Raw genomic sequence first — 14,340 nt, 5'->3', positions numbered from 1 at the left:
ACAAAAAAAAAAGACATTGAGACCCTGGAAAGTGTGCAGAGAAGTGCAACAAAGATAGTAAAGAGTCTGGAGGCTAAATCATCTGATGGACAAATGAGGGAGATAGGTATCCCACAGGCCAGATGTGTCACACGCGGGCCATGCCCATACCCAGTTCAGCGGGGGGAGAGTCACGATACATTATGTGATGGTGCTGTGATGATGAGTGTTTGATACCACTACTCTAGCCTATTCGTTCGTTCGTTCATTCATTCATTCATTCATTCATTCATTCATTCATTCATTCACCACTCATCTTATCATTGGTTAATTCTGGGCAGCTTAAGTTTACATAAACCATTAAAATATAAAAAGTTACACTCATCTTGACCACTCATCTTATCATTGGTTAATTCTGAGCAACTTACACTTACATAAACCATTAAAACATAAAAAGTTACAATCAGATATTAAAACCAAGGATACATGGGGAGGGCACAGGCAGAATGTGGGAGAAGCAGGGGTGGGTTCCTACCGGTTCAGACCAGTTTGGCCAAACCGGTAGTGGTTTGGTGGTCTGGGTTGCTGGAACCGGCAGCAACCCAGGCCTGACATTGCCATCTTGTTTTTGGCTTCTGGGCATGCGCAGAAGCATTTTTACAATACTGCACATGTGCGTGCAGCATGCATCAAGCATGCAACCCTGTGTAAACTGACAGTAGTGGCTGCCAAAACCCATCCCTGGGGAGAAGGTGGGATATGTTATTACTCAATCAATCATCTTCATTGCACTGATCGCCCACTGGGGCCACAAACCAACTGGCACAGCCACGTCTTTAGGCCCTTATGAAAAGATAGGAATTGTTCCAGAGGACAGAAGCAACAGCAGAAAAGGCCCTCTTCCTGGACATTGCCAGCTGGAATAATCAGGTGATGGGACCTACAGCATGCCTCCTCTGTCAGCACAAGTGGTACAGGCCAATCCCAATGGGGTGAGATGGTCCCTCAAGACTTATTCTCCAAGGCAACAGAGGGCAGGGCAAGAAGTAAAGCATGGAAGCTTGTTAAAGAGAGATCCATCCTAGAAGTAAGGACAGTGAGAATGATTAACCAATGGAACAGCTTACCTCCCAAAGTTGTGAATGCTCCATCACTGGAGGTTTTTAAAAATTGATAGGACAACGCTTTGCCTGAGATGGTATATGGTCTCCTGATTTAAGGATGGGTTGGACTACAGCAGTGTTTCTCAACCTTAGCAACTTGAAGATGTTTGGACTTCAACTCCCAGAATTCCCCAGCCAGCGAATGCTGGCTGGGGAATTCTGGGAGTTGAAGTCCGGACATCTTCAAGTTGCTAAGGTTGGGAAACACTGGACTACAGGATCTAACCCTGCTCTTTGATTCTGTACTCTGTTTTATATTGTTTCTTTTTATACAGTCGTATGACCAATGGCTGTTTATTTTTTAAAGTTTTCTATTGCAAACTTTCTTTAGAAGTTTAGAACTTTCTACACATAGGAAACAGAGCTGTTAAACCTGATATCTGCTGACTTCAAACCAGGTATCTGCTGACTGTTTCTTTCTCCCCGCAGTAACAAAATATTGATGTCCTTGGCTGTGCAGTGAACTAGTTGATAGAAGTTAAATGTTGTCATAAAATGTACTCCATTAGTTGGTATAAAATATATCTATATGAAAATGTTGGTTGAACTTTTCTTACATTCCTTGGCAGAACCAGTTAAGTCACATACTGTATTCATGCCCCATATCAAATTCACAGAGTAAATTATTAATGGGATGACACTTGGCTCTCAGACTAAAAAACAGTCCATCCCTGTGGTAAAACTTTTAATAATTTTATTATGCACAAAACTATAGTATGGATCTTCGTTAATGTGCACATTCACCCACAGCACACTGTCTATCCCTTTCACTATTAATTGTGTGGTGTCATGGCAAATGTGTCAGATTAATATTAAAACACACAACTTCACATCCACCCCATGCCATCAAAGCTCTCTTCGTAGCACTGGGCCAGCATTATGGATTCATCCCATCCCACTGCAAGCCATGTCAAGCTCCTGAAAAATAAAGTGGATTATAAAACAAAAAAAGCAAACACAGTTAATGCATGATTCTTTACAGAGAAATAGCTGATAACCTGGCATTGCTCGGGTATTTATTTATAGAGGAAAAATGTCCACACCAAATGTAATTTCTAATGTTGGATTCCCCCCTCCCTTACCAGAGGAAGCCCCCTTGTGGAGCACTGTGAAGCCGTTACCATGGCAACTCCACTACCCTGCACAGTAGAAGCCATTATATGGCAGTACAGTAAAATCCATTTTAAGGCACAACAGGTTGTATCTTAACAGAACACACACACCAAGGGGTATTAGTATTTGTTTCCAGAGAGTAAGTAATCTGTGTACCAAGTTTGGTTTAAATTGCTCAAGATGTTCCAGAGTTATGCTGGAACATGAACACACACACAGACACACAGACACAGACACAGACACAGACACACACACCTTTTTATTTACATAGACTATGCAACCAAAATGTTGTATCTTAAGCAATTGAAGAAATTTCAAAATAGAACTGGTTGTGTGTTTTCACTCCGAGGAGTTTGCGACAGATTGTGCATTGGCAAGCTTGCCTAATGAATGATGCACTTTTGAAATTAATCAGAGCTGCCATGCATTTGAATGAGTACCACACTTTGGATACGGAGAATTTTGCATGGACCATTTAAAAAGAGAGAGAGAGAGTTAAGAATGGAAAGGAGGGAGGGAGAGTGAACATCATAACAGAATAAACTGCTAACAAAATGAAACACAAACAAAGCAGCTGTCCTTGGAATTACGGCTTTGCTTAAAATATTCCTGATAATCAGCTTGTGTTATGATATATAATGTCATCACATCCAATCCTCTCAGTTGTTCACAGACACATGTATTTTGTTGATTGCTAATGAAGAATTCCTATTCTGTAACCCAAAGGGTACCGAAACAGCTTTGTTTAATAAATGTGTAATGCCCGTAACACAGTCCCAGCACATGCTAATTAAATTCTTCTCCTTTTTAGTCTGTCTGTAGCCTCAGATGGTTGTTACAATTTTGGAATATTTGACAAAATTCAACTGAACATCTATCTGAATTTGATGCATTAACCTTGGCATCACCTGTAGGATTATTTAGCTCTCACACTCTCCCACCCCCCCAAAGATAAGAATGTAAAATAAAATTACTGGTCTATCGTCTATGCAGAAACAGTGCAAATCAATAATGATCATCACTCCAATAAAAGGAGAACTCCAAGGTGCAATCCATCAAATAGTATTTCCTCAGAAGCCCTTATTGAAATGAATAGAGCAACAGCACTTTTCCTATATGCTGCTATGTGTTGGGAAAAGAAAACAACCTACTCAATCATGTTACTATAAAGCATTTCGGTGTTGATATTCTTTAAGAATAGTCCCCCTCAGGATGCTTTATGAAAAGTTTAAAAAGTGAAAACGAGTAAACAGAAAACTCAAGGTAAGGCAGACTTCTTTGATAGCCCGGCACTCCAACACAGGGAAAAATCTATCAGCAAAATCTGAAAATGCAGAAGTGAGGGAAAACAGGTATTTAATCCTTCCTACTGAAAATAATGGGAGATTTATATTAAGACAAGGTGATGCTTTAAATCTTCTCCCAGCCCTGGTATGTGATAGAATGTATTGATCTAAAAACCCTTCAGAACCAAAACTCTTCTGGCCTCTCTCTCTCTGTCTCTCTGCCACACAGAAGCTTTCCCAGGTACAGAAAGAACTAGTTAGCAAAGCTGGCATGGAGGTAGTGATGGCATGGTACAGCTGTGGTGGCGCAGTGGTTAGAATGAAGCATTGCAAGCTAACTCTGTAGTCCACTGCCAGGAGTTTGATCCTGACCGGCTCAAGGTTGACTCAGCCTTCTGACCTACCGAGGTTGATAAAATGAGGAGTCAAATTGTTGGGGACAATATGCTGACTCTGTAAACTGCTTAGAGAGGGCTGTAAAGCACCTTGAAGTGGTAAAGTCTAATTGCTATTGCTATGAAGGTAAGAATTATAAGTCTAACGTTGGATGTTGTTCTGTGTTAGGAATAGCAATAGCACTTAGACTTATATACAGCTTCATAATGCTTTACAGCCTGCTCTAAGCAGTTTACAGAGTAAGCATATTGCCGCCAACAATCTGGGTCCTCATTTTACCCACCTTGGAAGGATGGAAGGCTGAGTCAACCTTGAGCCTGGTGAGATTTGAACTGCCAAATGGTAAGCAGGCAGCCGGCAGGCAGCAGAAGTTTCCTGCAGTACTGCATTCTAACCACTGTGCCACCTTGGCTCTTGTTGGAGCTTTCTGATCAGGGAGGGAGAAATTAAGGAATTATATGCTCCCAATTGGTCATAGAATTGCAGTTGGAAACTGGTTTCATTCTTTTCTTGGTGGTTATTACTACGTATGGCTGTATATCAGGCATGAAATACTCTGATCTTCGCTACTGGTTTGGAACCGGGAGCGCGTGCACAAACTCACTTCACTCATGCTTGATGCTTCTGCACATGCACAGAAGGTTCTGTGCATGTGCAGAATGTCCATGATGATGTCTGGTTGGGTGGGTGGAGCCTCCCACCACTGCCATGACCGGTTCTCCCGAACCGAAGTAAACCAGCAGAATACCACCTCTGCTGTATATGATAAAACTTCATCACATCCTGTTCAACCCTGATAACTTCTTACTCATATTCACAGACTTCTCTTATTGGCAATAATAAAATGGCTTGCCATTCTCTTCGTCATATTTGCTAGAGGAGTTGCTGGCTAGTACTAACCAGGTCTGACTTTGCTTAGCTGCCTACCCTGACACTATCAGCCAGCTGCTGCCATTTAAAAAGACATGTGAAATAAGATTTCATTTTCAAATGTCTTATAATGTAGGATATAGAATTACAGAGTTAGAAAGGACCTTGGAGGTCTTCTAGTCCCACCCCCTGCTTAGGCAGGAACCCTATACCATTTCAGAAAAAATGGTTATCCAATCTCTTCTTAAAAACTTCCAGTGTTGGAGCATTCATGACTGCCCTCACTGTTAGGAAGTTTCTCCTCAGTTCTAAGTTGCTTCTCTCCATGATTAGTTTCCACCCATTGCTTCTTGTTCTGCCCTCAGGTGTTTTGGAGAATAGCTTGACTCCCTCTTCTTTGTGGCAGCCTCTGAGATATTGGAACACTGCTATCATGTCTCCCCTAGTCCTTCTCTTCAAACTAGACATACCCAACTCCAGCAACTATTCTTTATATGTTTTAGCCTCCGGTCCCCTAATCTTTTAGCCTCCAGTCTTATAACTTTGATTTAATGCAAAACTGTTAAAATAACAAACATAAAAGAAATTATTTGTAATTAATTATCCTTTGGCTGCAAATAACATTCGATGGCTAAGCTTTATAGTTTTCCTAGAAGCCTGTCTTGATGTCCAACAAGCTTCCCGTCTCCTGCTGCAAAATAAAGCACCACCATGTTATTTATTCACTGCAATGTCTTTGAACCGCCAGAAAATATCTACTTGAATCGGAAAGAGTACATTTGGGGACCATTTCATCCTGTTTGAGGGCATAATCCTCAAGGCAGACTTTTGGAGTTGAACACACTGTGGACATCAACATTCCAAATGTATTTCCAGCTCAGCAAGGCTGATTATGCTTCTTTTAAAAAGCCTCACTGAGCAGCATATATAGGAGTGTTCTTTGAAGCTGCAAATGAGTTTCTTTTGCAACTTTCAAGCAAAGGTTGAGTTTCATTGATGGGTTGTTACACCATTTAAAAAGATTATATGATGATCTATTATGATTATCATATCAATTCAGATGAGGGTTACAGGCTGGGGAGAATACCCAGGCAAAAAAATTTGTGCTATGAACACTTGGTTGGAGCTGAGCAATTATCTATTGTTTAAATTCTATCTGTGGTTTGATTTTTTTTTTGCAGATGGTTGGCTGTGACTCTTGGAATGGAGATCATTATAGGCAGCATATTTGCTTCCCAGTGAGTGATGAATGTAAATCTTCTAAAAGGAAACTGGATATTTTATTGAGTTTTCTTACTGAAGGGGAAAAAAAATAGCACTAAGGGGACAGATAGCCTAAAGTAAAAATGCTTGGTTCTTGAAGTTATCTAAATAATATATAAAATATTCATTTTTTTAAAGGAAAGGCTCAGTGAATTATATTAGTAATAAATTATGATTTATTAACATTCGGTATACCCATTATTAGCAAAAGAATAACCATAACTAACTGACCTCACAGATTTTAATTAGATCACTTAGTACTTTAGCATGAAATCTGGGATCAACTCAATTAAAAACAAAAACATCCCTGAAATTTAATTGTTTGGGGGCAAATCATATTTTTAACAAAAGCAAAGCATTACCATATCACTTGAGTTTGCATGACTGGACAATATATATGAAAGAGAGAAGCTGAAGGCTAAAACATAGGGAGAACATTGGCGGGAATTGGATATGTCTAGTCTAGTGAAAAGAAGGATTAGGGGAGACATGATAGCAATATTCCAATATTTTAGGGGCTGCCACAAAGAAGAGGGGTCAACCTATTTTCCAAAGCACCTGAAGACAAGACAATAAGTAATAGATGGAAACTGAAGAAAGACAGAAGCAACCTTGAACTAAAGGAGAAATTTCCTGATAGTAAGAGCAATCCACCAATGGAACAATTTGCCTTCGGAAGTTGTAGGTGCTCCAACACTGGAGGCTTTTATTAAGGGGTTGGACAACCATTTGTTTAAAATGATAGAGGGTCTGTTGCTTGACCAAAGGGTCAGAGTAGATGACCTCCAAGATCCATCCCAACTCCGTTGTTTTTTTATCTTTTTATTTTTCTTTTTTTATTAAAAGTTTTAAAAAGGTTTTACAAATATTTACCTCCCCTCCCCCATCCGAACCCACCTCCCCCCCAACCTTCCCCCCAACCTCCCAGAGCAAATACAGGGTATAAATCTTTAACAATCATATTCTAAAATAAACTAACAGACTTTAGCATCATCCCTCATTTGTACTTTAACTCCCCTTTTGTTAAGCTAACTCTAAACAATTATATCATTCCTTGCTCCTTCAATCATAAGCTATCTGGAGTTTTTTAGTCCCATATTTATTTTGAATATAATCAATCCATCTTCTCCACTCCAGCTTATATTTCTCGTCTGAATGATCCTCGAGATATGCTGATATTTTAGCCATCTCTGCTAAGTTTGTTACTTTTAATGTCCATTCTTGAATAGTAGGCAAATCTTCCTTCTTCCAGTATTGCGCCACCAACAGTCTTGCTGAACTCCGTTATTTTGTTATTCATTTCAGAAGAGATACTAAAACAGTTATCAACTTATCAGAAGTTTTTAATTAGCAGTAAAGAAATATATAAGCATGCTGAAGTTCACTAGAGATTATGGTAAACCAGTTAAACCAGGATGACTTCTAAAGAAATAAAAACATAGAATATATTATTTTATGTGCTCATATTAAAGGTAAAGGTTCCCCTCACACATATGTGCTAGTCGTTCAAGATTCTAGGGGGCGGTGCTCATCTCCGTTTCAAAGCCAAAGAGCCAGCCCTGTTCGAAGACATCTCCGTGGTCATGTGGCCGGCATGACTAAGCACCGAAGGTGCACAGAATGCTGTTACCTTCCCACCAAAGGTGGTTCCTATTTTTTTTAACTTGCATTTTACATGCTTTCAAACTGCAGAAGCTGGGACAAGTAATGGCAGTTCACTCCATTACATGGCACTAGGGATTCGAACCACCACACTTCCATCTTAGCATCTTAGCCACTGAGCCATCACATAGAAATTCTATTATTAGCCTTTCTTCTTAAAAACAACACCACCACTTTGGATAATGAAGTACCATTCCTTTCAGAGCTTATTTTATGCCAGACCCTCATAATGTAAATGTAATGACTAAAGATGATTTATTCACAAAAACCACAATCAATATATTAGAAGATGAAATAAACAGAAGCACAGTTGTAAACACTTATTTTCTTCACTTGAAAGTTATTTGGTTACTTTACATGTCAAATCATAACTGTGAGATGGATTGTGTTATATTTGTTACCACATCACAGGAAGAAAGAAAGAAAAATAAGACAAACTTATTACACAGCTAAGTTTTACTGATAGCTGACAGATAAGGCTACTCTCTTACACATAGAAAACTCAGTTTGTTTATTTACTTATTGCCCGGGTATTTATCTATCCTAATCCTATATCAGACACGAAAAGCTCTGATTTCAGTGACCATTAAATTAGTTCCAAATGTTTTCCCTCTGCGCCCAGAAACATCAAGAAAAGTGATACCACCTTAATTTCTAATGTTGGATTTTTCCCCCCTTACCTGAGGGAGCTTCATAATGGACTACTGTATAGGCCTGTTACCATGGCAACTCCACTGCACTGCACAGTAGAAGCCATTTTATGGGAATATGGTAGAAACCATTGTAAGGCACAACAGGCTATATCTTAGCAGAACACACACCTTGAGGGGTGTTAGGGGTGTCTTACCCACTCAATATTTAGCAATAGCAATAGCAATAGCAGTTAGACTTATATACCACTACATAAGTCTTTCAGCCCTCTCTAAGCGGTTTACAGAGTCAGCATATCGCCCACACAGTCTGGGTCCTCATTTCACCCACCTCGGAATGATGGAAGGCTGAGTCAATCTTGAGCCGGTGAGATTCGAACCGCTGAGCTGCAGATAACAGTCAGCTGAAGTGGTCTGCAGTACTGCACCCTAACCACTGCGCCACCTCGGCATTTGTTTTCAGAAGGTAAATAATCTGTGTACCAAGTTTGGTTGAAATTTCTTGAGGCATTCCAGAGTTATGCTGGTACACACACACACACACACACACACACACACACAAACACACACACACACACACACACACACACACAAAGACACACACACAAAAACACACACACAAAAGACACACACACACACAAATATATATATGTGTGTGTTTGTGTGTGTGATATTTGTGCTGATAAATAAATAAAGGGAGACTAGTATAGATCTATTTCAAGCTATTTTGATCTATACTAGTCTCCCTTTATTTATTTATCAGCACAAATATAACAAAGGCAACAGTAAAAATATTGGGTTTCGTGATGGACTCTTGTGACGAGCCGATTGACAGATAATGGAAGCAGTTAGCTTCCTCCCATAATATAACAAATGTAACAAAAAGGCAACAGTAAAAAATATTGGGTTTCTGTCTGGATGGTCTCTTGTGACGAGCCGAAGACAGAGAGTGGAAGTGTGACCTTCCTCCCATATATATTTCCAAGTTACTGTACACTTTGATGTCACTCCTGGTTGCATTAATCAGATTGCTGTTGTCTTTATATACAACAATATTATCAATTGTAAGCTCTTCTTCCTTCTGCATGTGACTAGAGGATAGGCTCTTTCATCTTTTCTTAAGTACCTTGTTTGACAAATTGTTCCTTTAGTCATTTACACAGAGTAAAATCTAGAAATCAAATAATGCTTTCTACTAGAATTCGAGTAGGTCTTTACAGTCCACTGTGTCTGAAATATGCAGGATCATCCATCTTCAATAGGGATAAAGATCCAGCCCATCCATTATAATAACTGTTTTTTCCTGAATCTGCTTTAATCATGGATAGACATTTTCTTGACCATCTTGGGATCTGAATAAAACTAGAGGCTGGGAAATGTATTTGCAAATATCAACCCATCAGTAATTATGCTGGCAATTTTCATAACTGAAAATGTCAAGTAAAAAATGTTAGAGTTTGCAGCAATCCAACCAGCACACAAGTAAATAATTCAGCAGGATTCATTTATATAAGAAACTTCTTTATATACAATACCATACAGCAGAAGCCAGAAACAGACTCAGAATCCAGAAGTACAGAATCAATTATCACAGAAGCTTTAAAATCACAGAAACACTGATTAGATAGATAGATAGATAGATGGATGGATGGATGGATGGATGGATGGATGGATGGATGGATGGATGGGTATGGGTATGGGTATGGGTATGGGTATGGGTATGGGTATGGATATATAGATATATAGTATGTCTCTCTGTGTGTGTGTGTGTGTATATATATACACACACACACACACACACACATATTAGTAAAGCTAAGCCACATCCATGCTCCAAGCTGTCTGGGTCACCAAACAGTCCCCATTGGCTGACTTGTTACCATGTCTATTCCAGTTCATGAATATATCTTATACACTCACAAAAATCAGAACCATTCAATATTGAATTTGCTACCATTTTATTCACAGTTTCTATAGTCTTTTCACCACTTGATTAGCTATTACCCCAACTTGGAATAGTATGCACAAATTTCCAATCTTTTGCAAACTGAATGAATTCCATAGAACTAAATTATAATCTGTTGCTACAAGATTCAGGGATTGCAAGTGTTGCAAAAAGAGACACAAAATCAGTTTGATTAAGCAATTTTTCCACACAAAGAGTTTAGGAATTTAGAGAAATAAAAAACATTTTCCCTTTGGAACTTATATATATATATATTTGTAGATTTTCACAGGAACAGGTATACATATACATATACATATACATATACATATACATATACATATACATATACATATACATATACATATACATATACATATACATATACATATACATATACATATACATATACATATACATATACATATACATATACATATACATATACATATACATATACATATATATATATATATATATATATATATATATATATATATATAATAAAAAAACAATAGAAACCTAAAATAATAATATAATAGAAAAAAAAGAAGTACAGAAAATAAAAGTAGAAAAGAGGGGGGGATAATAATATTAGATAGATGGATGGATGGATGGATGGATGGATGGATGGATGGATGGATGGATAGATAGATAGATAGATAGATAGATAGATAGATAGATAGATAGATAGATAGATAGATAGATAGAGTTTTTAGCAGAAATCCATTAAAGGATTCCAGAGATAAAAACATATCTATTTCAATCTTGATTAAAAAACAACTGTTTAATTTTCCTTCCTTTGTTATATCATCTGGAAATTCCCTGATTTGCTGAAACCACCTTGCCAAACTCCTTTTCTCTAATAATTGTAAGGTCTTACTGTTTAATGTAGCATCTTAAAGTTTTCTCTCAGTTTTAGGGAAACAAAATCTCATATATGTAGTTGCATCGGTATCTGAACCATACAAATACAATTAATCAACTACTTCTAAAAAAGCCCTCGACAAGACACCTGCTATTATCAACTCCTTTCCAAACATATAAACTCTTCACAATTGTTATTTTTACAAAGTTAAATCCTTGGATACTTACAGGCACACTGTATAATGATTTCTTTAAAAATAGCTTTCAAAGATTTATGATCACAAGTTTCCGCTAAAACTTGTGTCCCATAAATAAACTGGTAAAATCTTGTAATCCTGAAAGAATAGCTCATATTTCCTTTTCTATCTGGAAATACATTTGTTGTGCTTTAGTCATGGCTTTAGATGCATCAGTCACAGAAATTCTTCTTGCAGCAATATTGTACCTAAACCAAATGTACTGGCAACCACCAACATCACCACTTATATTTTGTACATTTCTTTTTTAAAATGTATTCATTGTATTTTCATGATCGGAATCTACTGAAATGCCATATCCAGTATCAATTGACTTAATGGAATTGTCACAATAGCCTTTCCTAGAACATATCACTGTAGTTCTATTTTATTCTTGATAGCCGATAACCCAGCATTGTCTGGGTATTTATTTATAGGGGGAAAATGTCCAGACCAAACATAATTTCTAATATTGGATTTTCACTCTTACCAGAGGGAGGCCCCTTGTGGAATTCGGTGAATCCATTACCATAGCAACTCCACTGTGCTGCACAGTAGAAGCCATTTAAGGCACAACAGGCTGTATCTTAACAGAACACACACCCCAAGGGGTGTTAGAAGTGTTTTACTGCCACAGTATTTTTTTCCAGAGAGTAAGTCATCTGTGTACCAAGTTTGGCTGAAATTGCTCAAGGCGTTCCAGAGTTATGCTACTCATACACATACACACAGCCATAGAGGATAGATAAGATAGATAGATAGATAATAGATAGATCGATAGGTAGGTAGGTAGGTAGGTAGGTAGGTAGGTAGGTAGGTAGGTAGGTAGGTAGGTAGATAGATAGATAGATAGATAGATAGATAGATAGATAGATAGATAGATAGATAGATAGATAGATAGATAGATAGATAGATTGATTCTTTGGGCTTTAGTGTTTGTTTCATCAAGTTTCAAAGAGAAACTAACCCAAGTCCTAAATATTTCACCTCAGTTAGTCCATATTTACTCCTTTGTATGCCAGAAACTGTGCTGCACAAACAATTAAAGTCCCTTCCATGGGAATCAGGCAGCATGTGAAGTCACACCCCCTCCATACTGTGGAAAAACCTCTCTCCATGAAACCAGTCTCTAGTCCCCAAAAGATTGGGAGTCACTGTTCCAGTCCAATCCCATCAAATGCAAGAGACTTTACTCTGCTTCAGACAAATGACAGTCCTTTTTTTTTCTTGAAGATTTCCATTGATGGAGCACTCACAACTCTTATTCTTTTTAATAGCAATTTTTAAGAATTGTAATTATAACAGTAAAAACATTGTAAACTAAGAATAAAAAAAGTATAAATTATGGAAATGGAAAAAAGGGAGTAATAGAAAAAAAGGAACAAGTAAAAGTATAATAATTTCCCACCTTCATCATAAGTATAAACAATGTTAATAACTTATCACCATCTCTTGAATACAGCAAATGGATTCTTCCTTCCATATTCAATTTCTTTTTTATTATATTTTTTTATTTTCCATTTTCATAACACATAGTCTACATGTATACTATTACATAGCCAACATTGTATTGTATTATTAAATGTTTACATCAATTCATCTTACCATCAACTCCCAAAAACAATTATTGGCTCTTCTGTTCTCCATACACCATATTTGTACCTTATCCATCACTTTCTTCACCAATTTCTTATCTATAAAAAATTCCATAAACCTTCTCCCTTTAATCCTGATATCAGTGAAGGTCTACTATGGATTACCAGAGAAAACAGCACATCTATTTTAGCCATATTCAAATAAACCAAGTTTATATTCCTTCCTTTTTACTTCTAAGAATCTTGACTTTTTACATTTGTAATGAGCCACAATTCATAGTTTGACCTTGAATCTGATGATATTTCTCCAGCTAAACCTGTGCATCAGGATTGTCAGCTATAAGAATCAGTAAGCTGGGATTCAGTGAGGCTTATCGTCCACTGGTATCTCCTGTTCAGCTGGAGCAGTCTAACAATCAGGAACAACCTCCAATCCCCAGGTGCATACAAAAGTCAGCAGAGCAATGTTCACAATGTGGTTTCTAGATAAGGAAAGAATGAAGCATGAGTAATTGTAGCCAGCTGATTGCAGACAGATTTAGATAGCTCCTTTGTTTGCAACCTTGGTTGAAAACAGTCCTTTGACTTCACAGCCGGGGATCTTGTTCCTGCTACTATTTGTGACTCCTGATCTTTGGACTGGCAGACTATCTGATTTGGCATCTTGTGTCTTTTGGAATTTTTTTGGACTTGGCCATCTTCAGACAACAACTCTTCCTAGGCAGTTGATTCACATTTTGTTTGCTGTTTGCTTAAACTATAGTAAATAGTTCTGCTTCGGAGTACTGTGTTTGTGTGTCATCAACCTTGAAAAGTCCAAATATTATTGTAGAACTTGATTTCTTTTCATGCTTTCTTTTTCTCTTCTCTTAGTTTAAATGATTTTTACGTTGCTTTGAGTGTATATACAATACAATACAATACAAAATACAATACAATAATACAATACAATACAATACAATAATGCAATACAATAATACAATACAATAATACAATACAATAATACAATACAATAGCAGAGTTGGAAGGGACCTTGAAGGTCTTCTAATCCAATACCTGTCTAGGCAGGAAACCCTATACCGTTTCAGACAAATGGCTATACACATCTTCTTAAAGACTTCCAGTGTCGGGACATTCACAACTTCTGGAAGCAAGCTATTCCACTGATTAATTGTTCTAACTGTTAGGAAATTTCTCTTCAGTTCTAAGTTGCTTCTCTCCCTGATTAGTTTCCACCCATTGCTTCTTGTTCTACTTTCAGGTGCCTTGGAAAATAGTTTGACTCCCTCTTCTTTGTGGCAACCCCTGAGATATT

Source organism: Thamnophis elegans, chromosome 11, assembly GCF_009769535.1.
Source record: "Thamnophis elegans isolate rThaEle1 chromosome 11, rThaEle1.pri, whole genome shotgun sequence".
Lineage (NCBI taxonomy): Eukaryota > Metazoa > Chordata > Lepidosauria > Squamata > Colubridae > Thamnophis > Thamnophis elegans.
The sequence above is the reverse complement of the archived record's forward strand: the minus strand, read 5'-3'. Positions refer to the sequence as shown.